The sequence below is a fragment of the Typopeltis vanoorti genome, chromosome 7 (assembly GCF_054136105.1).
Source record: "Typopeltis vanoorti isolate ZY-2024b chromosome 7, IOZ_Tvanoo_1.0, whole genome shotgun sequence".
In the NCBI taxonomy this organism is placed as follows: Eukaryota; Metazoa; Arthropoda; class Arachnida; order Uropygi; family Thelyphonidae; genus Typopeltis; species Typopeltis vanoorti.
This window is the reverse complement of record NC_143555.1, coordinates 12,356,577-12,379,565: the sequence shown is the minus strand read 5'-3', so window position 1 is coordinate 12,379,565 and position 22,989 is coordinate 12,356,577. Positions and strand designations below refer to the sequence as shown.

General features: G+C 37.2%; 1 protein-coding gene and 2 pseudogenes across 1 annotated transcript in view; 2 read left to right on the top strand and 1 right to left on the bottom strand.

Moving 5' to 3' along the window:
* The window catches only part of LOC150104487 (transmembrane protein 120 homolog), a 281,398-nt gene that overhangs the window by 223,797 nt on the left and 34,612 nt on the right, over nt 1-22,989 (top strand). The window lies entirely within an intron of this gene.
* On the bottom strand, nt 12,060-12,238 carry LOC150104490 (U2 spliceosomal RNA; annotated as a pseudogene).
* Nucleotides 12,210-12,332, top strand: LOC150104489 (U2 spliceosomal RNA; annotated as a pseudogene).

The following is a 22,989-nucleotide window of genomic DNA, read 5'->3' as shown; positions in this document are numbered from 1 at the left end:
GTTTCTTGTAGTATAACCAACTAATATCATATGCTGCTAGAACTCTAGTCATGCCAAAGTGCATAACTTTACACTTACTAACATTAATCTGACAGCCATTTTCCATTTTCGTTTGCCCAGATTTCCAGTCTATTCAAATCATTTTGTAATAGCTGAATATCAGTAGCATTCCTGATTGCCCCTATCTTAGCATCATCGGCAAACAATTGCACATCTGATGATAGACCCTGCTTGATGTCGTTAATGTATAGATTGAACAATAATGGCCCAAGGACTGAAGCCTGAGGTGCACCACTGGTTACAACTTTTTGATATCTGTCTGTCAACCATCCCCTGATCCAAGTCAAGAGATTATATTTTAATCCCATATTCTCCAGTTTATGCAGCAGCTTTCGTGTGGTATCCTATCAAATGCCTTAGAAACATCCAATATTATCATAGTGTATCCATTCCCTTTATCCAATTCGGCCATAACATTGTTATAAAATATGAGCAAATTGCTAAAACATGACTTTCCTTTAGTAAACCCATACTGTTCCCTGCAGAGTATGGCATGTTTTTCTACCCATTTCTGTATGCGAGTTCTTACCAACTTCTCTAAAATCTTCACTATCACACCAGAGATACTAATAGGTTGGTAGTTAGATACATCAGTTTTTGCACCACTCTTATGCAATGGAACTATCATACATTTCTTCCATTCCTGAGCTGAGACTCAAGTTATACAAATGTGTGAAAGGCCTAGCCAATTCAGCTGAACATTCCTTTATCAAACGGGCTGATATTCCATCTGTTCCTATTGACAAATTCTTATCCAGGTTATGCAACAGCTCTTCAACCTCATTTTCATGAACCTCTAACTCTTCATCCAACATAGCAGTAGCACTGTGCACCATGCTACACACACCAGGTTGATATATCTTAGCAAAGTGAGCACTCATTAACTGAACAATATCCTTCCGACACTAGTGTACCATCTGCATTCAATAAAGTTATTCTTCCACATTCATTCTTTCTTTTGCTTGCGGCATAACGATAAAATTCTTTTGGATTGCCTTTAGCTTGCATGGCCAATTTCTTTTCATGCTCCAATTTAGTTTTCCTCAGAATACTCATTACTTTCTGGCCTGAGCTTTATATATTTCATAACTCCTCTCACACTTATTCTCATGGTATTCTTTCCACGTCATCTTCTTCTTGTGAATTTCTTGCTTAAGCTGGACATCCATTTCACTCAACCTATTTATTCTTCGAACACTAGGGATACATTGAAATACTGTCTCATTCAAGCACTTTTTCAAAGATTCTCATGCATTATTGACATTTTTTCCATTCAGTAACTGATGCTGTTGGACCAAAGATAGTATTCTCCTAAGTTGATCATAATTTCCAGCTTTGTAGTTCAGCATGTAACTTGTTTTAATCGGAGTTTCAATACATGTAGATACTTCCCAAGAAAGAACAGCATGATCACTGTCACCAATTGGTGGTAACATAGCCATATTCTTGACAGAGATCTCTAGATCCCTTCTGATGCTATGAGCAAATTCAACAGATAACCTCAAGTTGCTTCTTTCACATGGTGCTTGAGAAAGTTGTCTCACAACAATTCAATAATTCCTGTTCTTTCTTATCATGAGATTTCTCTTCTACCCAATCAATGTTTGGAAAATTATCGAAACCTAACCTAACCCATAATGATTATTCACTTGGTATCCCATAAGGCTAAATTGGCGATGCATTTCTTCGTCCCCTACAGCTGAGCTACCAGGACTGTAGCAACATCGCACCATACATTTCATTCTGTTAACCTCTAGTTCACACCAGATAGACTCAAACTCGCCACTACATGGGACATTGTTACATCACTGTTTTCCTGTGTTTCCACCCTAAATGGACTTAGTCATCTGATATCATTAGTAGCACTCCTCCTAATCTCTTCTGTCATTCCTAAAAATAGTATATCTGTTACACTCAATCCCACTTACTATATCTGATTCTGATAGCCATTCACTAATGCCAACAATCTTAGGCCACATCATATTCAATAAAGGAACAAACTCAGCCCCTTTGTTTCTAATGCTCCTGGCATTTTTGTATAGACATAATAAATTACAACCTAGCCTATTCTTATAATTAGATATGCAATCTATTTGATCTTGTTCTAGAATTTTCTCTTTTCCCCCCCCAGACATACTTAAAAGGCCTGAACCCAAAGCATAGTTTTCCAATCCTTCGCCACATACCTAACCGTGTTCAAAGGCATTCATATCTTTATCACGTTTGCATACCATAGCTGAACTTTCATACACATTTTTTTCCATTCCTCCCTTGATGATCTAGTTTCCCTGACTCTGTGCAAGAAGTAATTTCTCCAGTTTTCTGATGCCAAATGAATTCAAGTGCAGGCCATCATTCTTATACAAATCTTTTCTGCCATCAAACACACCCCCGCTTGTCTAAAAACTCACATCCATCATAAACTGCGTGTGAAATCGTTTGCTATCAACACCCTCCTTCTTAACTCAGCACTATCATATCTAGGTAGTAATCCTACAATTTTTACTCTTTCACATTTCTGAAAGAAGTTTGCTGGAGCAGGGGGGGGGGGGGGGAACCATGCTGTACCCTCTATCTGTTTGTAGAACTTTCCCTGCCAAACGAAATAGCCTGAGTTCATGGCGAACTGAAATAGGGTTGAGATATTGGGAGGAAATTTGGCTTGGATGAGATCTAAGATATCTTTGAGGGGAACATTTGTGAATAAGGAGGAAACTGACTATTATGTCAGTGTGTTGGAGTGAGAGGTTCTCTGTATTGGCTTTAAAGTGGGCTGAGTTTTTAATGTGTCATGGTGTGTTGCCAGTATAATGTGTGAGCACTTTGGCTAATTTATATATGTGTGTGTGTGTGTGGGGGGGTATCAGTGCCATCCACAATGGGATGTAATGGCACATTCTGTTTATGGATTTTTGGTAGTTTATATATTTTCCGGGGGATCTAGAGTAGAAAGGTTTAGTTTGCTAGTCTTCAGGCCAAGAAGTAATCTTCTTAAGGATCCTTTGGAGTGTTCTGATTTGGGAGCTGGTGGGATCATATTCAGTGTTGTGATGTTGTGTCCCTTTTTCATTAATTATGCTTGTTAATTATGCTCTATATGTTATGTTTGCCCTATGGTGTCACGTGGTACTGTCTAAGTACAAAGGAATTGCCTAGGGGTTGAGCCAAAATCCAAAATGCAACAAAGCTTCTGAGATTCTTCTTCTCTTAAGGTATTAAGATATTTATTTGTTAATGCTGCGCCACTTAGGACAATTAGTTTAAAGAGGAAATCTTAAACAAGAAGAGTATACTCAGATATACCTCAATGACTAACAACTTTGCAATTGTGACCATAATTCACTACTTAAATCTTCTACCTAAGTTCGTATATTTAACAAACGGTGCATCAGATAGTACATACAGTCAACTAAATTAGAAGAAACAAAATGTTTATTCAACATACTAACATTTATACAGTGCATGGAAATTTGGTAAAATTCAATTCAATACTACAAAATATTGTGCAAATATTATCAGCAAATGTGAGCGTTAAGACCCAAAACTCATATAGGATTGACAATTGTGCTGCTCCAAACTATATCACATATAAATTCTTCAAATTCCTCTCTAATAAAATCTAGTTAACATACATTAGCTCCTTATAGGCACACATCCTTAGTTTAACAGTCTTAAATTAACACTCATTTCCTTTCACCGTTTATAATATGCTACAGTCCTATTCTATCTTTATTTTAGTCCTCAGATCTTGAATTACATATCATTCATTCACATTAATTAACAAGAGAATTTCACAATACCATTTTACAGTGGGTTCCTGCACTTGTTCCTTCCTTTACTCGTCTCTGGGTCCTTGAAATGATTTCCTCTTGCTGGTGGAAGTATCTGGGATTTCTCGATCATGTATAGGCCTACTCGTTTCCAGTAGGTCATGCCTCTTTTTTTTTTTAGGGAGATGCTTGGGGTAAAGTAACTGCTTCGACATGAATCATTCTACATAGACTTTGAGCTTTTCCGCAGACTACCTTGTCCGTTCCGGAATAATGTTATTCTCCTCGAGTTTGCAATACATAACCTTTCCTATATGTGCCGCTTTCCGCTTTCTTCTGCTGGGAATCGAGGCAGTGATTCCCCTCCCATTCTGGAACCGTACCTCCACTCGTGAAGTCCACCACACACCGAAGAACTCAACTAAAAGACCTCATGGGGGGGGTCCTAACCCTTTTATCACCTTACCCTATCTGCACCTTCCATAACCTTCTTTACCCCCCCCCCCCCCCCCCGAAGCATACAGTGCTCAACATGGTGTCTTTTGGTGGCGGTTTTCTTCCTTTTTTGCTTATTCGTGTGCCTTGTGTACACAATATGCTTGCGGCAACTTCTTTTAATCCTGTGCTTTGGATTTGGATCAAGCCCATTCTCGCTAACAAAATGCGAGTCATTTAACCATGCTTTGTCTATCTAAATTTTAGGAATTTTATACTATTTCAATTATACGTTAATGTTCTTTTCCTGGAAAGTTCACAGCCAAATTCAACTAGCTCAAGTATCCTATTTATATAATTGGATAACAATCTTTTCTTATACATATTCACAATTATTTTCTCTTTGCTTAAAATATCCTAACTTTGTTCACATATATAATTCACACACTTTGATGCAAGCAATTTTCTTTTATAGGGTTCATTGCTTGTTAAATTATGAAGGAATAAATTCTTTTAAGAACTTTATTAATCACAATTTAACAGTGGTGGGTAGAACAATCTAACAGTAAAGTTGAAAGCTTTTCTGTGTAGTCCGTTTGGTTGAGAACCACAGTGGCATTTCCCTTATCCGATTTGGTGATTACTATTCTTCTGTTATTCTTCCTTGGATAGGTTGGGTTTTGGTGGTTTAGCTTTAGTAAGGACTCTGGCTACATCCAGCCTGGTATTGTGAGCAATATGGGCTGGCAGGTTTCAGATACCACGTTCTACTTGTATCATTATTGTATTAAAGTATTCTATTTGTATTGTATTGTAAAAAAAAAGAAGAAAACTTGAATTAAAGTTTTTTAATTAATATTTTAGCATACATTGTTATTTCCTGAAAAATTTAAAGTCGTGTAACCAACGTATAAGTTTATCTACAAAAATTATGCCACAGAGATTCTATCGCACTCTAGGCCTGCCAATATGGCACATTAAAACTGAAGATTGCAAGATAGCTAAATCATTTGACCTTCTTAAAACGCTTCTGGGAAATAAATTGATCTCCAACTGTGTAAAATTGAAACACCGTTTCACGTCACCAAAGACTCTTCATTTATAACCGCACTTAGCTTCGCCCTACAATGTGAACAAATAGCCACTACCCGCATTCTCTTGGTCAACATAAATGAAGCTATCTATCCGTTGGAAGAAGAGTTTTCCGCTAATCTGAACGACAACCTTTGGATGATCCTCTTGGACGTCTCTCGCACTTCAGCAGAGAAAGAATTTGTAAAAATACAATGTTGGCATATAAAAAAATTTGAAAGCCTAAGAAAGAACTCTGCCTCCGAACCTCAAATAGCGCTCGACATAGTAAATAACCTTTCTTCTGTTACCCTGAAGCTTTCAGCACACTTGCATGACCACAACTTTCCCATAGCTCCGAAAACAATACCGTCTGAAGAAATAATGATAAAAGTAGAACGTGGTATCTGCAACCTGCCTGTCCATATTGCTAACAGTATCAGATTGTATAGCCAGAGTCCTTACCAAAGCTAAACCACCAAAACCCAACCTATCCAAGGAAGAACAAAAAAGCTCTATGAGAAATGAAGAACAACAGAAAAATAGTAATTACCAAAGCTGATAAGGAAATGCCACTGTGGTTCTCAACCAAATAGACTACACAGGTAAGCTTTCAACTTTACTGTTAGATCGTTCTACCTACTTCCTCATTGAATATGATCCCACCAATCCCCAAATCAGAACACTCCAAAGGCTCCTTGAGAAGGTTACTGCTTGGCCTGAGGAAGTGATTAGCAAACTAAAACTTTCAACTCTAGACCCCCCCCCCCCCCAAATATATGGACTACCAAAAATCCATTAACAGAATCTGCCATTACGTTCCATTGTGGATGGCATTGATTCCCCCACTTGCAAATTAGCCAAACATTTAGCCAAAGTACTCGCAGTTTATACTGGCAACACACCATGACACATTAAAAACTCAGCCAACTTTAAAGCCAGTATATAGAAAGTCTTACTCCAACACACTGACATAATGGTCAGCTTTGATGTCTCCTCCTTATTCACAAATATCCCACTCAAAGATACCTTAGATCTCATCTGAACCAAATTTCCTCCCAATATCTCAGCCCTGTTTCAGTTCAACATGAACTTAGGCTAATTTGTTTGGCAGGGATAAATTCTACAAACAGATAGAGGGTACAGCCATGGGTTCTCCCCCCCCCCCAAGCAAACTTCTTTATGGAGACTCTTGAAGAAAAAGCCTTAAACTCAGCTCAGCCCCACAAAAAGCCACTGTCTGGCTTTTGTAATTCTAATGTAATTTACTTCTGAGACAACACACTTAAACAATCAACATCTCAGAATCCAGTTCACCTGGGAAAAAGAAAACAACAACAGTCTACCTTTTCTATTTTCTAGCCACTCTGATTACATGCCAGCCTGATGGTGCCCTGGCTTTCTCGGTTTACAGAAAAGTGACCCATATACATTCACCAACAATTGCCCCCCCCCCCCCAACAATATGGGATTATGAAAACCCTATATAACAGAGCAAAATTAATCTGTTCAGACAACAATGCCCTAACTACTGAACATAACCATATTCTTAACCTTCTTATCCCCTCTCTACAACCCTCCAAAAAATCTTTCACAAATATCAATTTAACTCAAATAAAAAATATCAATTAAAAAAACAATTTAACATAGGTTTCCTCCCCCTTTAAAAAATTTTTGTCTTGTCCCCTTTCGATTCTGGGGGGGGGGGTCCTTGTCAGGGATTTCCTGCTCCTTATCCTTTCCCGCTCCTTATCCTTTCCCAACATTGCCAACAGAATTTCCCTGTGATGTTCCTACTACAATGGGCAGATGTTTCACATGAGGGCTTGTCTCTTCTGACAAAATGTGCTCCTTCATGCTCAAGTTATCACCTGCTAGCTCACCTATGGATTCATTAATTTGATTTTCAAGGCTCCCTTTATGAGATCTAATTCTGGGTGAGTTTCTTCCCTTCTTATGCGATTTTGGTTCAAACCCCTTTTTAATGTCTTGCCTTCTTCCTAGGAGATATACTTTTTTCCTCGCATAATCACACTTTAAGTTGTACCTTATCAAAAAATCATTACCTAGAATCAGTTTTATGTGTGGGAGAGAAGATCCTGACAAGACCAGAAACTCATGCCAAACATACATTCTGAATTCAGGTAGGTACACTTTAAGATTCACAGATTTAAATGCGTGAGATGCAGAGGCTGTAAACTCAAATATTCTCACGGATCGTTTGAGATAAGTAATCTTGTCCTTAATATAGGTTTCTAATATTTTAAAATAGTCTTCAAAAATTATGGAGATTTGGGCTCTAGTGTCAAGTAAGGCATTGCAATGTTCTCCATGCACATTGGCCTTCACCATCATTTCATAAGACTGCCTCTCTTCTTCTTTGCCCTTTGCTCCACGTCCTATTAGCGTACGTGTGAGACCTAAGCTCTTCATTATGACTTCTATTAAGGCGTCTCCTGCCATTGAAACAATTGCGAGCAACTTGCCCAATTTTGTTGCAATTATAACATTTGGGAGACTCTCTTCCATCGCTTTGATCATTAGTTCTTCTGTGATTTGATGGGAGTACTGTCATTTCCTGAGAGGTGATTTCTGTTAGTCTCTCTGCATTACTGAGTCTATTCGATCGAGAAGGGCCTCTGTAGTTGCTCAATCTCCTCGCAAATTAACCGTGTGGTTTCCTCAGTCCTGCTACTACTAGGCTCTGGGGTCTTTATAGACAATGCTCCTAGTTGCCTCATCACCTAATTTAGATGCTCCATGATGGGCTTCTGGAGAAGTTCTACTTCCTGTCTTACAATAGATCTGAAGCTGTCTGTCTCAGCAAAAGATTCTGTTAATTTATTTATCGCCTGACTGTTATTGCTTTCATTTCCACTTTTCACCTTAAATTTTTCCTTCTTGTCCTTGCATTCTTTATTTTGTTCAAGCCTTTTAACTGAGCTGCAGTCTTCTTCGACCATATTAACAAACCCAGGAGCAGTTGCGGGACGGATATCTCCAAGCATTTGCTCATGTTCTTTGACCGCATTGTAACAGTCATTCAAGTTGGTTATTCTCTTATTAAATGCAGTCTCCCTTAATTCCGTTCTTACCTCCTGTCTGAACTGCTGGAAGACGGTCCAGTCCAAGTGAGGTTTCTCTTCACTGTGGACTCTCAGGGTACTGGCCACCGTTAGTAATCTGTTCTGAAAATCAGACACACTCTCCCTGTCCTTCTGAGTGCACCTCTGGAGTTTCCCTAAATTAAGCCCCAAACTTCCCAATTTAGAGAACTGAGAAATTAGGACTGTTTTAAACTTTGAATACTCAAGGGTCTCTTTTAGAATGGGAGAGGAGTACAGGAAGGTTTTGGCTTTCTCTACCAGCTTACTACAGAGCAAGACCAGTAGCTGAAAATCAGTCCATCCCTCCAGCCTTTCTTAGTTTTTCTATGTAGTTGAAGAATGCAATGACATCATCCTGAACTGATGTTCTGGACATCATCCAGAACTGAAGGAACACTTGTTGGTGGTTGATACATCGAAAAAATTCATTGTCTTCCATTATTAAACTACTAGTTGGGTTCCACATGCTTGCATCTAAGTTAACAGTAAATCACACTAAGAAATTTCAAGCGTATTCAAATTCAACCTTTGCCTTTCAGTTGTCTGATTAGAATCCGAAACCAACTTGCCGTGGTTAGTCTCTAATTTAAGATTTATTTAAGCAAAACCACATTCTGCCGGCTGCACCATTTATGTAGTGTAGAACATTATGCAATATTCACTAGAGGAAGATAAAATTCTGTCCATTCTTGCTATGAGAGGTTTTTTTAAATAATTCCATCCTCTTAATTCAATGTGATCTTTTAGTCAATTGCAGGTATGACTGGAGAGCAATCCTAGGCAGAGAAGGCCAACTCAAGGGATTTAACTCAGATAAGGCTAACCATCTGGTTATCAGTTATCGTTCATGTATATGAGATTGGTGAAAAGGGAAAACTGATAGCCTTAGCATAGATGATGATATAAAAGAGATGAGGCCTTTTCTCTCTTGCATGCTATCTATCTGTCTTTTTTTCTCCTAATACTATCAGGTTCTCTTGCACTCCTATGAAACAGTTTGAGAACTGGAACGAAACCTTGGCGATTCAGTGGCAAGCCTTGAAGAAAACCCTGATTGATTCAGCCAGAGAGTCATGTGGTGAGGTTGTCTGCAAGGATAAAAAATCAGAATTCCATGGTGGACACAGGAAGTTAAAGAAGCAGTGAAGGAAAAGAAGAAAGCATATCAAAAGTTCCTGGCAAATAAATCAGCTTGTGCTCTTAGAGAATACAGAGACAAATGTAAAAAAGCTAAACACTGTGTAAAACTAGCTAAACAAAAGTCATGGGAGGACTTTGGCAAGAACATAGAAAATAAATATCAAGAAGGTGACAAAGTATTCTGGAGGTTGTTGAAGAAGCTTAGAAATGGAGGAAATAGTGCTGTAAAAGGAGTTAGAGATGATCAAGGTGACATGAAAATAGGAGAAAAAGATTTCCTTGAAGTATGGATTAATTACTTCGAAAAATTGCTAAATGAAACAAGCAGTGATAGCACAGTGGTAAAAAAACACTCAACAGGCATACAGCCAGGAATACATATTCATACTTGAAGTAGAAAAAGCCATCAAAGGCTTGAAATGTGGAAAGGCAGCAGCAGGAGTAGATAATATTCGACCAGAAATGCTTGAAGTATAGTGGTATAGAAGTCTTACAGTGGCTGCACTGCATAGTTCAGAAAGCGTGGGCAGAGGGACAAATTCCCGATGATTGGAGAAGAGCTCTCATAGTACCCATATATTAAAAGGAAAATAAAACTGAATTTGAGAATTACAGCGGTATTTCCCTACTGAGTGTTCCTGATAAGATTTATGCATGTATACTTGAGAAACGGTTGAGAAGAGTTGTGGAAGAAAAGCTTGGTGAAGAACATGCTGGATTCAGGCCAAATAGAGGCTGTCAGGATCAGGTCTTCACTTTACGACAAATAGTTGAGAAATCATGGGAATATAACAAAGATCTGTATTTAAGTTTTGTTGATCTGGAAAAGACATATGACAAGGTGCCAAGAGAGAAGCTATTCAGTATGCTACAGTTATATGGTGTCAATGGGGCATTATATCAAGCAATACTTAGTCTTTATTTGAGTTGTAAGTCAGCAGTTAGAATTGAAGGAAGTACAGGAAGATGGTTTAATGTTAAATCTGGTGTGAGACAAGGATGTACACTAAATTAGCTGTATACAAGACATTGTTCAAACGAGTTTTAACTTATTGATCTGAGAGCTGAGTCAGAAGTAAAACACTTGATCAAAGACTAGAAACCACAGATATGAGAGTCCTGAGAAAGATTAGAGGCATGAACAGATGGCATCAATGGCAATATCATATTAAAAACAAAAATATTAGGAAATAACTTGATATTGTCAGCATCCAGGAATGCATTAGCTCTGCTAATGCATTCCTGGATGTTGACATTCTCAGGTGGAATGGTCACTTAAATAGAATGGGCAAGGAAAGATTAGCAAAACAAGTGTTCTCTGCCAGGCTGGCTGAAATACGACCCAGAGGAAGACCAAGATGTAGATGGATTGATACGGTACAAAGTGCCTTTAGACAATAGAAATATAATATCTGGTAATGTTGGAGTCTTGACAAGTAACAGACTGATTTGGAGAAAAATTGTAGATAGGAAGTTAGTAATGATGTAAATTTTTCATGTAGTACTATCATATCCTGTACACTCCTTGAGGTACATGGCAGGAATTTGATAAGTGAGAAAAAAAAATTTTTTTTCTTTGTTTTATTTAAATATCAATAAAATTCATGTTTTATGTTAATTTTGGTTTATTTTTGTTTTTCTTTATCATATGCAGTAAGGACACATATTGCTTACTGAAACTTATTTGTTTAGTCTTTCTTTTAAGGTTACATGGTGATCAGCACTCATATTTATGAATTTAGGGACACAAAACGTACATGTTGAAAAGATTATTTTACTGATTAATAATAAAATAATTTGATGTTTTGATACACATGTATCCTTCTGATGAGGTCATCATCAGAAGGATACATGTGTATAAGAACCAAGCTACATGCTGTTGCACTCTATACAGGTAAATTACATCTACGTTGTTAACTAATTTTTTTTCTTAGCCTGCCCTCTAGTGATAAAAAAAAATTACCAATAAAAACTACAATAAACTCTGCTAAAGTCCTCACGTAGTAGGATTCTTCTGGAATTATACAGTTTATATTGTTATATTACGATTATCTTCTGGATTTGTACAGTCCAGGTTGCTATTGAATGTTCAGGGAAAAAAAAAAAAAAGAAAAAAAAACACTTCACCAAGTCTTCTTGTATTGAGATTTTTCTTCGAGGACAGATCTGCAACTTTCATAGTTGCAGATCGGTCCTTCACATTCTTGGGATGGTTAGACCACCATTTTTATTCAGATTCAGATCGTGTTTGAGCATTTCACATGCTTCCTTGGTTCTTATACACATGTATCCTTCTGATGATGACCTCAATACAGGGTTCGAAACGTCACGTTATTATTTTATTATTAATCAGTAAAATAATATTTTCAATACGTGTGTTTTGTGTCCCTAAATTCATAAATATGAGTTATTTGTTTAGTGTGTGTGTGTGTATAGAGATATGTATATATGTGTGTGTGTTTTACGTTTGTTTCTTATGGAGAGAACCTACCCTACAGGCTGGGAAACTTTAGGCAAAAATGTGAGCTGCGCATACTTTGCTGCCTTCCAAAAATCAGTTTGGTATCTTTAGTGATGATGGGACTGTATCAGATATTAAAGTGATAAGAACAGATACTACACTTTTTTTGCTTTTCAGCCTTTTGGATAAGATAAGTGTACTATCTGTTCTTATCAGTTTAATACCTGATGTAGGTCACAAGATATTAAACTGACTTTTGGATGGTGGCTTGGGGTTGGTTCACCTTTTGTGTGAGTTGCCTGGTATTGTACATACTCAGTCTCCATTTGTGGTATCATTTCTTGGCTTAACATTCAGTCTGAATGTTAAATGGGTCACAATCAGAAGAGTTTGAAAAACACTATTTATGAGTACAAGAGAACTAAAACTTGGATGCAAGTTCCATCACTTTCGTTTGGGATTTCTTTTAATGTTACGTTTTCTGCATGTAAGATTTTGTAATCTTTGTCACGTTCTCTCCTTCTCAACATTTTTGCTAGCAGAGATATGTACTGTAAGTAAATAATTTAAAGTTAATCTGAAAATAAATGAAGAACAAAGCAAATTACAATAGTTTGATCTAACTGCAGGATATAAACTAATTGCGGCTGCACCTGTGAAGCAATTCCACATAATGGCAACATTTGTTTAAATGCAAATATGTATATATTATTTTCTGAAGTAGAACTTTAGTTGCTGTGTAAAAAATGAACCATGCTATTTAATTTATTAGAAGTCATTCTTCTTCTGCAGCTTATCCCACTTAAGTAGAGTCGCAGTTTTTAAGTAGTCTCCCTCACATCCTCCTGTCTTGAGCTGTAACTGCATTTCCTCCTCCTCCCCTGCACATCCATCTACATAACCTTTCTTCCCACATACTTGTCCTCCCTCCTTGCTACATGACCAAACCATCTCACCCTTGCCTCCTGTATCTTTGCTCCCAAGTTTGTAACTTTCATCGTTCCCATTACATAGTCATTTCTCAGATAATCCTTTTTGCTACCTCCATCCTGCTGATGTTTTTCCTCATGGCCATGGTTTCCATAGCTGGTCTTACTACTGTCCTGTAGATTTTACCTTTTAGATTGATTGGCACCCTCTTATCACATAGCACTCCAGCCATCTCTCTTCAGTTCCTCCATCCATCAATTGCACACTGATCTCATTCAGATGACAACTCACCACTGAAGCAAATTCACTGAGATCACTTCATAAACATTTGTAAAGCAGGATGTATCTATTCTATGCATGGCACGAGAGAGAGAAAGAGAATTTGAAAGAGTTGAGTGAGACATAAGGAGGGGGGAGGGCATTTTAATGCTTCAACTTAAAAATGTTTTACTTCTTCAGAGCAAAAGTGTGTTGCTAAGATTATGACATGAATGAGAGCTACTGTTGCAATTAATTTAACATGCAGACTGTTGGAGTAGCAGCATGTTGAGTTAAACAGGTTATGACAGATATGCTCAGCCACTTACTTCTGACAAGTAGATTTTATGTGGTAAGCAGCTGCAAAGTGGACAAATTGGAATATTTTTTATTTAATAAAAATTTATTTTCTATGTACATTTTTTAAAAAATTTAATAAAACACAGAAAAGTATCTAAAATAAAGGACCATTCTGATAACAATGTAACAAATTATTTTGCAAAATATATTGTTTTTACTGTTCCTCCTGTTCTTATTATTTATTGATTTCTGCCTGGACCCTCTCTGTAGGGCACCTATTTTTGGTGAAAGGAACCTCCCAGTGATGGTACTGGCCCTTTTTAGTCTTCCTCTTTTTCATTACTTTTCTTTCCATATTCTTTGCTGTACTTCTGAGTCTTTTTTACTATCCTTTCTTTCAGACCCCCATCACTGGGATCCAATGCTCCACCATCATGTTTGCCATGCGGTACGACATGTAGACATCTGGAAAGGGGGATCCTGGTAGTTTTGCATTACTTTTGCCTCTACTTTGGGAAGATGGGCACTCCTGGATGTCTTAGTCAGGCACACCAATTGGCAATTCCTATAGGTGGAGATGACCTGCTAATGCTTCTGCCTGATATCTCGACTTGGGCCTGGCTCCCACTGAAGAGACCTCAATGAAGGTCGAAACCGGTCTGGGTAGTGGCCCTTCCCTTAATGCATAACATTAGACATATCCGCAAGGAAATGTGTTTTGCATTATAGGAGATACCAGGATAGGAGTGTTGGTATCTTGCTCCACCTTTGCAACGAGTTGCCCTGGTGTGTACCACCTTAACCCAGTCCTGAAGATACTTTCAGGCGCAAACTTTGTTTGCTCACACTTGGATAAAGGATTAAACTAAATTTATTATACTCTAACCAAGTGGAAAATAAACTTTCAACATCTTTCTCTAAATCCAGAGTAATTTATTAAAAAAGGGTGGCACACCAATTGGCAATTCCTATAGGTGGAGATGACCTGCTAATGCTTCTGCCTGATATCTCGACTTGGGCCTGGCTCCCACTGAAGAGACCTCAATGAAGGTCGAAACCGGTCTGGGTAGTGGCCCTTCCCTTAATACATAACATTAGACATATCTGCAAGGAAATGTGTTTTGCATTATAGGAGATACCAGGATAGGAGTGTTGGTAGCTTGCTCCACCTTTGCAACGAGTTGCCCTGGTGTGTACCACCTTAACCCAGTCCTGAAGATACTTTCAGGCGCAAACTTTGTTTGCTCACACTTGGATAAAGGATTAAACTAAATTTATTATTAGTCAGGATCAGTCGGCTAGTGGGCTTGCCTGCAAGGGTCACTAGTGTTGTAAGTCTCTCATTTTGCATTTCTTTTTCATGTTTTCTCCTTTCTGACATGCATGAGAGTAAACTGGATGATCTTCACTGACAGTTGACACATTTATTTATTTATTTTTATTTTTTGCAGAGCAGGATAGTAAAGAGCATTATTATGCTCTTCACTACCACATCAGGTACAGGTGGTAGAGCCATGACAGGCAGTTTGGGCATGCCATATTTATAGTATGTAAGACATTTTAGTGGATTAGGGTTGTATGTGCTAACAGGATAGTTGAGATACCCTGCTTTTACAGATGTTGGAGGCTTAGGTGTATCAAAAGTAAGGATGATGTTCTTGATTGGAACTAGATGACCATCCCTACATATCAGGATGCCCTCACACCTGTCACTCCCTGATCTTTAAGCTTTGAATATATCTCTTCATCGGGAACATGAAGGAGACCCCATTCTGATATCACTCCTCTACAAGTGTTGTATTTCATGAGGTGTTTCTGTTATTGGTATACCACCCATTGATGTTGCTCCAGTAGTTTCTCGGAATGTTGTTGACAGGTTGTTTCCATAAGGATATCACTAAAACATAAATTAACAGTTTTGGGAAATTCTGCCAGTTCTTCTAAACCCTTTTGAACAAAGAACAGTGACATTTTTCCCTATTGGCTTTTCACCTGTTGCATGGATGATCGAAAAGACTGGTACATTTATACTAATAAATTTATACTAAAGATAAGTATCACATATCTTTTCTTACTTCTGTTACCAAATGCTATATCTACAGTATCGGTACTTGGTTGGGACTTTGTTAGGGCCCCCTGAAACATTTGATGATGAATTCATGCTCAAGGGGTTTTTGGTTTGGCACCAGAGCTTCCCACTGACCATGGAGCCACATATGGATGCCCACTGACTGGCAAGCTCTGAGTGCCCTCAAGAGTGGAATCCAGGGCTAACCCAGATGCACCAGCAAATCTTGGATCCCAACCCTGGACCATGCAATTCAAGTCTGTCTGGAACAAAATTTATCCTGTGAGGATGCAAAAAGGAAGTTCATCACCGCTACACTAGTTATGGGATCCTCTTATGCTGAGAAGGTGGCAATTAAGAAAATGTTAACAGCATCTCAAACATGTATATCTATTCCACCATCTGATAATTTCACTATACCTGAACTCTATGATTGTGAGTGCTTCTCTGTTGAGCGTATCCATCATATGACCTGCCATCTCACTCCAGGGACACCTCCAAAAATGAGAACCCACTTGTCAAAAAAAAAATTATGGCAAAGATATCGTTTAAAGGTAAACCACCAGACATCCCCACCTGCACAGAAAAAATGGATTTCTCAGGATCCACTGAAAGTAAAGTAAACTTGCCAACTGACTTTGACACATCAGATGTATTGATATTTTACCAGAGGAAGAGATAGGCCATCCATACTTCCTAAAAACAGTTGACAATTCCTTTTTGGAATTGTCAGTGTTTAATTTTGAGCTTAATGTACTGAAGATGCTTGTGACACACAGGCGAAAATTATACTAATAAATAATCTTTCTACGCGAGTTTTTTTCCGTTATTTATTGTGTACCGATATGTCTACTAACGGTTTACCTCTTTTAAAACTTATAACATGCTATGGCCCAAGCATGCTTAAAAGCTGTTAAGTTTGATGTAGTGGGATATCTAGGAAATATATCCTATGCTCTGTGTTGATCTTTTTCTTTTCTTTTTTTTTTTTTTTTTGGCTGCCTGGCATTCTGCCTGGAAACTAAGGCTTTGGATAGAGTGGAAATCGAGATAATGTTCTTGGAATGGAGGCTGGCACTGCCTGGTCAATGTAGTCTGTTACATATTTTACTGATAGGTGTTGACTGACTGTATCAGCATTAAATTTTGAAAGATGGGAAAAAGTGTTCCAGTCAGCCTGGTCCATTTTCCATATGGGCATCTGTGTAAAGGGAACATTGTTCCTGAGGAAAAATTGTGCAAAAAACAGGAAAGTGATCGCTTCCATATATGCTATCTTCGAAATCACACATGAGCAGAGGAAGAATGGAAGGGGAAGAGATTGTAAGATCAATTACAGAATATGAATGGATAAGCATATAGAAGAAAGTAATGAGTCTATTATTCAAAAGGGAGAGGTGATTATTGTCAAAGGATTCATTCCATGATATGACCTAATCTATTTGTGTTAGCACTACCCCACAGAGTATTGTGACCATTAAAGTCACCGATATTAAGTATGGGTTCAGGCAGTTGCAAGAGAAGGCTATCAAGATTGATTTCATTTAACTCAGCACTCGGTGGTAAATAAACTGAACATATTATAATAAGAAATCCCATGGATATACAAATCGCTACTGCTTCTAGAGTAGTATTAAGCTGGACATGATGGAAAGGAATATGACTGCCCACTAGGATAGCTCCTACTCCGTGAGCGGGACCACCTCAAGTTCTGTCCTTGTGTACAACAGTGAAATTCCTTAATGCGCCACCTAAGTAGCTGGTGTAAGATAACTAAAAAGGTCAATAACTTTCCTAAAAAAAAATTAATACAATAAAAAGTTAGGAAAGATTAGCTGATTTGAAAATTACCATCTCCCATAAAGGGGATAGACGTAAGTCGTCGGATCTGTTTAAGTTAGGAGAATGAAGTAGAGTTTCACATGTTTCTTTATAAAGGCGTTCCATGAGAAACTGACTTTTGTGAAGAACTCTTGTCTTTCTCCAATGAACTCTGTGTCTAGTGAAGATGGCATGTTCAGAAAGTCCAGACTTTTCAGGTTTAAAGTATTCAATATAAGATTGGTGTTCTTCTAGCCAAATAGAGGCAGATCTTCCCGTTTGTCCGAAATAAGATAATCCACAAGAGCACGGAATCTGGTAGACACCTAGATGATTAAGATGTGGAAGCTTGTCCTTAGGAGAAGTGAGAAAGGTGGAGATTTTTCTAAACGGTCGAAAGGCAACAAAAATATTCAGTGGTTTTAAAACTTTTGCTATACGTTCACCGATGCCTTGTACATAAGGGATAGTAATGCGCGTTATTTCCTCTGTGTTTGAAGAGGAAGACATATTAAAACTACTCAAAGTTCTTTTAATGAAGCAATTCTTATAACCATTAGATAGAAAGGTAGAAGTTATGTATTGTAGTTCTTTCTGTAAAAGATCGTCTGTAGAACAAAAGGAGTGGGCCCGATGAACCAGTGTTTTCATAGTTCCTGCCTTTTGACTGGGATGGTGATGAGATTCCGAATGATATAATGGCCTGTATGAGTCTTCTTTCTATAAACTGAGAAATGTAGGTTACCATCTGGTTGGCGAAGAATTAGAAGATCTAAAAAGGCTAACTGCTTATTTGATTCTACTTCTAGGGTAAACTTGATCCTAGGATGAAATGCATTTAACTTGGTGAGAAATTGTTGAAGTTCATCAGAAGAGCCATTCCATACAGCAAAAATGTCATCGACATATCTGAATCAATGCGTAGGTCTGGGAGAAATATTGTCAAAGATACGTTGTTCAAAATGTTCCATAAAGAAATTGGAGATAGCAGGAGAAAGAGGATTACCCATTGCTGTTCCTTCAATTTGTTGACACAACTTATTTTTAAAGGAAAAATAACCAGAATTTATTACAAAATGAAATATGTTTACAATGTCCGAAGGAAATTCCTGTTGTAGTAATTCAATACTTTCCTAAAGAGGCACATTTGTAAATAAAGAAACATCTAAACTGATCATGATATCAGAAACGTCCAAATGAAGATCTGAAATTTTATTTTTGAAATCCAAAGTATTTTTTATATAAGTATCAGTTCTAGTTGAAGAGGAGAGTAAATTAGATAAAAATTTTGAGATTTTGTAAGATGGGTAACCTATACAATCTACAACTGGTCTCAATGGAATGCCTGGTTTATGAACTTTTGGAAGACCATACAATCTAGGTGGACGACCAAAGAAGGTTTTAAGTTTTTTCTTTTGATCTTCATTCCATGTAGATACATTATCTATAAAAGAATTAAGTCTTTTCAGTTGACTCCAGGTAGGATCCGATGTAAGAGGCCTATAAGTTGAATAGTCTCGAAGTAAAAGAGACATTTTTCTCTCATATTCCTTCCTATCTTGAATCACTATAGCCTTCCCTTTATCAGCTTTCGTAATTATTAAATTATTGTTATTCTTCAGTGATTTCAATGCTTTAAACTCAGAGTAAGAAAGATTAGGACGAGGAGGCTTGGCATGAAAAAGAATTTGTGCACATTCAAAATGTAATCTGTTGGCTGTTTTTTGGGATAAGGATCGAATACCCCTGTCTATGTTATGAAAAAAATCCATAATTGGCACCTTATTCGGCGTAACAGCGAAATCATATCCTTTTGATAAAACAAAACGTTCACAGTCTGTTAGTGGACGTCCTGAAACATTTATGACTACTTTATCTATATCAATAGTATTATTACCGGATCTAGGTAAGCTGACTAGTGATTCAAATTTGTGTTTTAGCTTGTCACGAGAATCATTAAAGACCTTTAAGTAAGAACTATGTTCAGAAAGTCTGGACATAGACTTTGTTCATAAACTATGTTTATATTCAGAAAGTCTGGACTTTCTGAACATGCCATCTTCACTAGACACAGAGTTCATTGGAGAAAGACAAGAGTTCTTCACAAAAGTCAGTTTCTCATGGAACACCTTTATAAAGAAACATGTGAAACTCTACTTCATTCTCCTTACTTAAACAGATCTGACGGCTTACGTCTATCCCCTTTATGGGAGATAGTACTTTACAAATCAGCTAATCTTTCCTAACTTTTTATTGTATTTTTTTTATTTTTTTATTTATTTTTTTATTTTTTAAGGAAAGTTATTGACCTTTTTAGTTATCTTACACCAGCTACTTAGGTGGCGCTTTTTGGAATTGTCAGTTAGTGTTTAATTTTAAGCTTAATGTACTGAAGATGCTTGTGACACACAGGCGAAAATTATACTAATAAATAATCTTTCTATGTGAGTTTTTTCCGTTATTTATTGTGTACCGATAGCATGTTATGTGAAACATCAGAGTCCAGAACAGTCTTGGATACAATTTACCTCATCAGTTAATCATATGACCAGTGCAAAAATTGTATGGGATAAAATCCTACTGATTCCAGCAGGATTTTATCCCACTGGGAGAAAAGTTTGCTAGAATCTCAGCAACAGCTTCATATCCTCCTGAATTTTTAATATTGAAAGAGCAGCAAGAGAAACAACAAAGCTAAATTTTTCTGCCTATGGGATTGAGACACAGACATTTGTTAAGGAGAGGAATTAAAATGAGCTCTTTTACTGTCTCACCCTAGTGCAGATGATGATCTTGATCCATTCATCATCATAGTTTATTCATAATATGATACGATGTGAAAAGGAAAAAGAGATTTACATTAAAAATTAAAGATTGCAAATTATGGTCTTTCAAGTCTCTCTATCCTGAGCTAACTGGTAGATGTCAGATGGAGTTTTACAGTTCAACCTATTTATGGTTTCACAGAAGTACTGCCAAAATTGTTTGCATGGTTTTCCTCTACGGCGATTGCAATCTTCTGATTTGTACAGGATGAGGGATTCCAAAAAGGGTGAGACTTCAGGATGTCTGAGTTGTAATTTTTTGAGTATATTGACAAGTCATTCTTGTTTAGCTAGATTTAGCACAGTAGAGTAAGTGGCATGGTCTATCCAAGGATCAGTCTGAGACATGTAGTTCCAAAGGAGTTAATTAGATCTGTAGTTTTTTTTTTTTTTGGTGCTTATTGTCCAGGTTTGAGAACCATATCAGTAGATCCATCTTCTTGTATGGTTCTCAAACCTGGCTTTAATTTTGTCTTTAATGATATTAATGATGATTTCCAGATGGGGCAGAGTTTGTTATGGAAGAGAGCCAGTTGTTTACGTTTTCTGATATCATTTTCTATATTGATGTATGATCTGAGATATTGAAAGTCCTTTACTATTTCTAAGGGTTTATTGTTGATATGAAGCATAAAGTTTTCATAACCTATTGAGAATACTTTGGACTTTTGGATGTTGATCTGCAGACCAATAAGTTTAGCCTGTGTCTCTAGTATACTAAGATGTTTTTATGCATTTGTTGATTCTGTATCAATAAGTACAGCATTGTCAACAAAGCTAAGATCAATTATTTGCATGGTGTAGGTGGATGTTCTAATGTTAAAACCAAGATCTTCTGTGTTCATGGTCTGGAAGATGTGGTCCAAGCATACCAAGAACAAATAAGGTGCTAGTACATCACATTGCAGGACTCCTGTTATCACCGGAAAGGATTCAGATGTTGCTGTTTTAAAGATTACTGTAGCATTGTAATTTTTATAAGGGTTGCATTTTTGAAAATTATGGAGACAACTACCCTGTTTGAATAAAAACTTTAGTTTAATATAACTAAAATCTACATTCATAATTAATTTACCATCGTATTTAATTTACCATCAAAATCGAAAACCAAAATTCGCCCCCATTCCTAGACACACTAGTCACACGTCTTCCTTCAGGCAGTCTATCCTTCACGGTCTACCGAAAACCGACACACACTGGCCAATACATACATGCTAATTCATACCACCACTCATCACAAAAATATGGAGTCATTAACACCCTTAAAAACAGAGCTACAACAATCTGCTCTAACCAGCAAGCCCTGAAACAAGAACTAAAAATCATCAGCGACACATTCATAAATAATGGCTATAACAAAAATACTCTTAATAAAATACTCCATAAAACTTCAACAAAAATGAATCTAGATTACAGTAAAACCATAGCCATCCCATACATTAAAGGGTTATCGGAAAAAATCAACAGAATCCTACAACATTATAACCTCAATGCCACCTTTAAACCACCCACTAAACTTAAAACCATATTCAACTCCTCTAAGGATCCTCTCCTCCCATTAGCACATCCTGGAGTCTATTGCATCCGCTGCACCTGTAACTTACCATACATTGGTGAAACAGGACGGACAATCCCTATACGCAAGAAAGAACACATTAGAGACATTAAATATAACCATTATGGTGAAGCAGGCCTCTCAGACCATGCACTCAACACCTTACACCAAATCAACTGGAAAAGCACCTGCTCTTTACACCGCACAAAAACCTGGTACGAAAGGAAATTTAAGGAAGCCTGCAAAATCCTGATAAACCACCCAAATATCAACAACAAAGATGGCATAAAAATTCCAAGGATCTGGATGGCACACATTCAGCCTACCTAATATATAAGATCCAGCATAAGTCAGGACTCTAACCAATCCTCAGCTAGTATTAGAAACCATTCCATACCAACTGGCTGGAATGTGTACATGATGTTAATATATGTATATAGATAGATACTTGTTGTTGTGCCCAATGTATTTCTACAACCAACAGATAACACTAATAATAGGACTCTAGCGTTGATGTATAATTTTTTTTTTTTTTTTTTTCACCAGAGGTCAGGCCAACAATTGTAGCGGTTGGTCAGTGTCTTTAACAAACCAGTTTGATTGTAGTGTAGCTTGTTTTCTGTGTATAGTTGTATGTCCAGAAGATGACCTTGACATAAAGATTGAAAAATCGAATGTAGATTTTAGTTATATTAAACTAAAGTTTTTATTCGAACACGGTAGTTGTCTGCATAATTTTCAAAAATGCATTCGGATCACTGTGTAAGCCTAAAAGAAAGGATTTATAAGGGTTGAGATTGCTTGTATGATTTTTTGAGGGTAGACCACAGAAGCTGAGTATTTTAAACATTGCTTCTCTATTGATGGAGTCAAAGGCTTTTTTGAAGTCTATGAAGGTTAAAATGAGTGGTAAGTTTTTATCACGCCTATGAGTTTTCTGATGCAGTGTATCTGTTCTATTGTACGTTGTTGTTATTTTTTTTTTTTTAGAAATTCAGCTTTTTTTCTTAAAAGTGGTGTTAAGTAAGGTTCTGTTCTATTGAGTATCATCCTATTGTAGATTTAAGCAGTAGTTGATAGCAAAGTAATACCTCTGTAGTTATCCATTCTATTAAGACTGCCCATTTTGGGTGTAGGGACAATGAGGCCTTGTTTCCATTATTGAGATATTATTCCAGTGTTTAATGC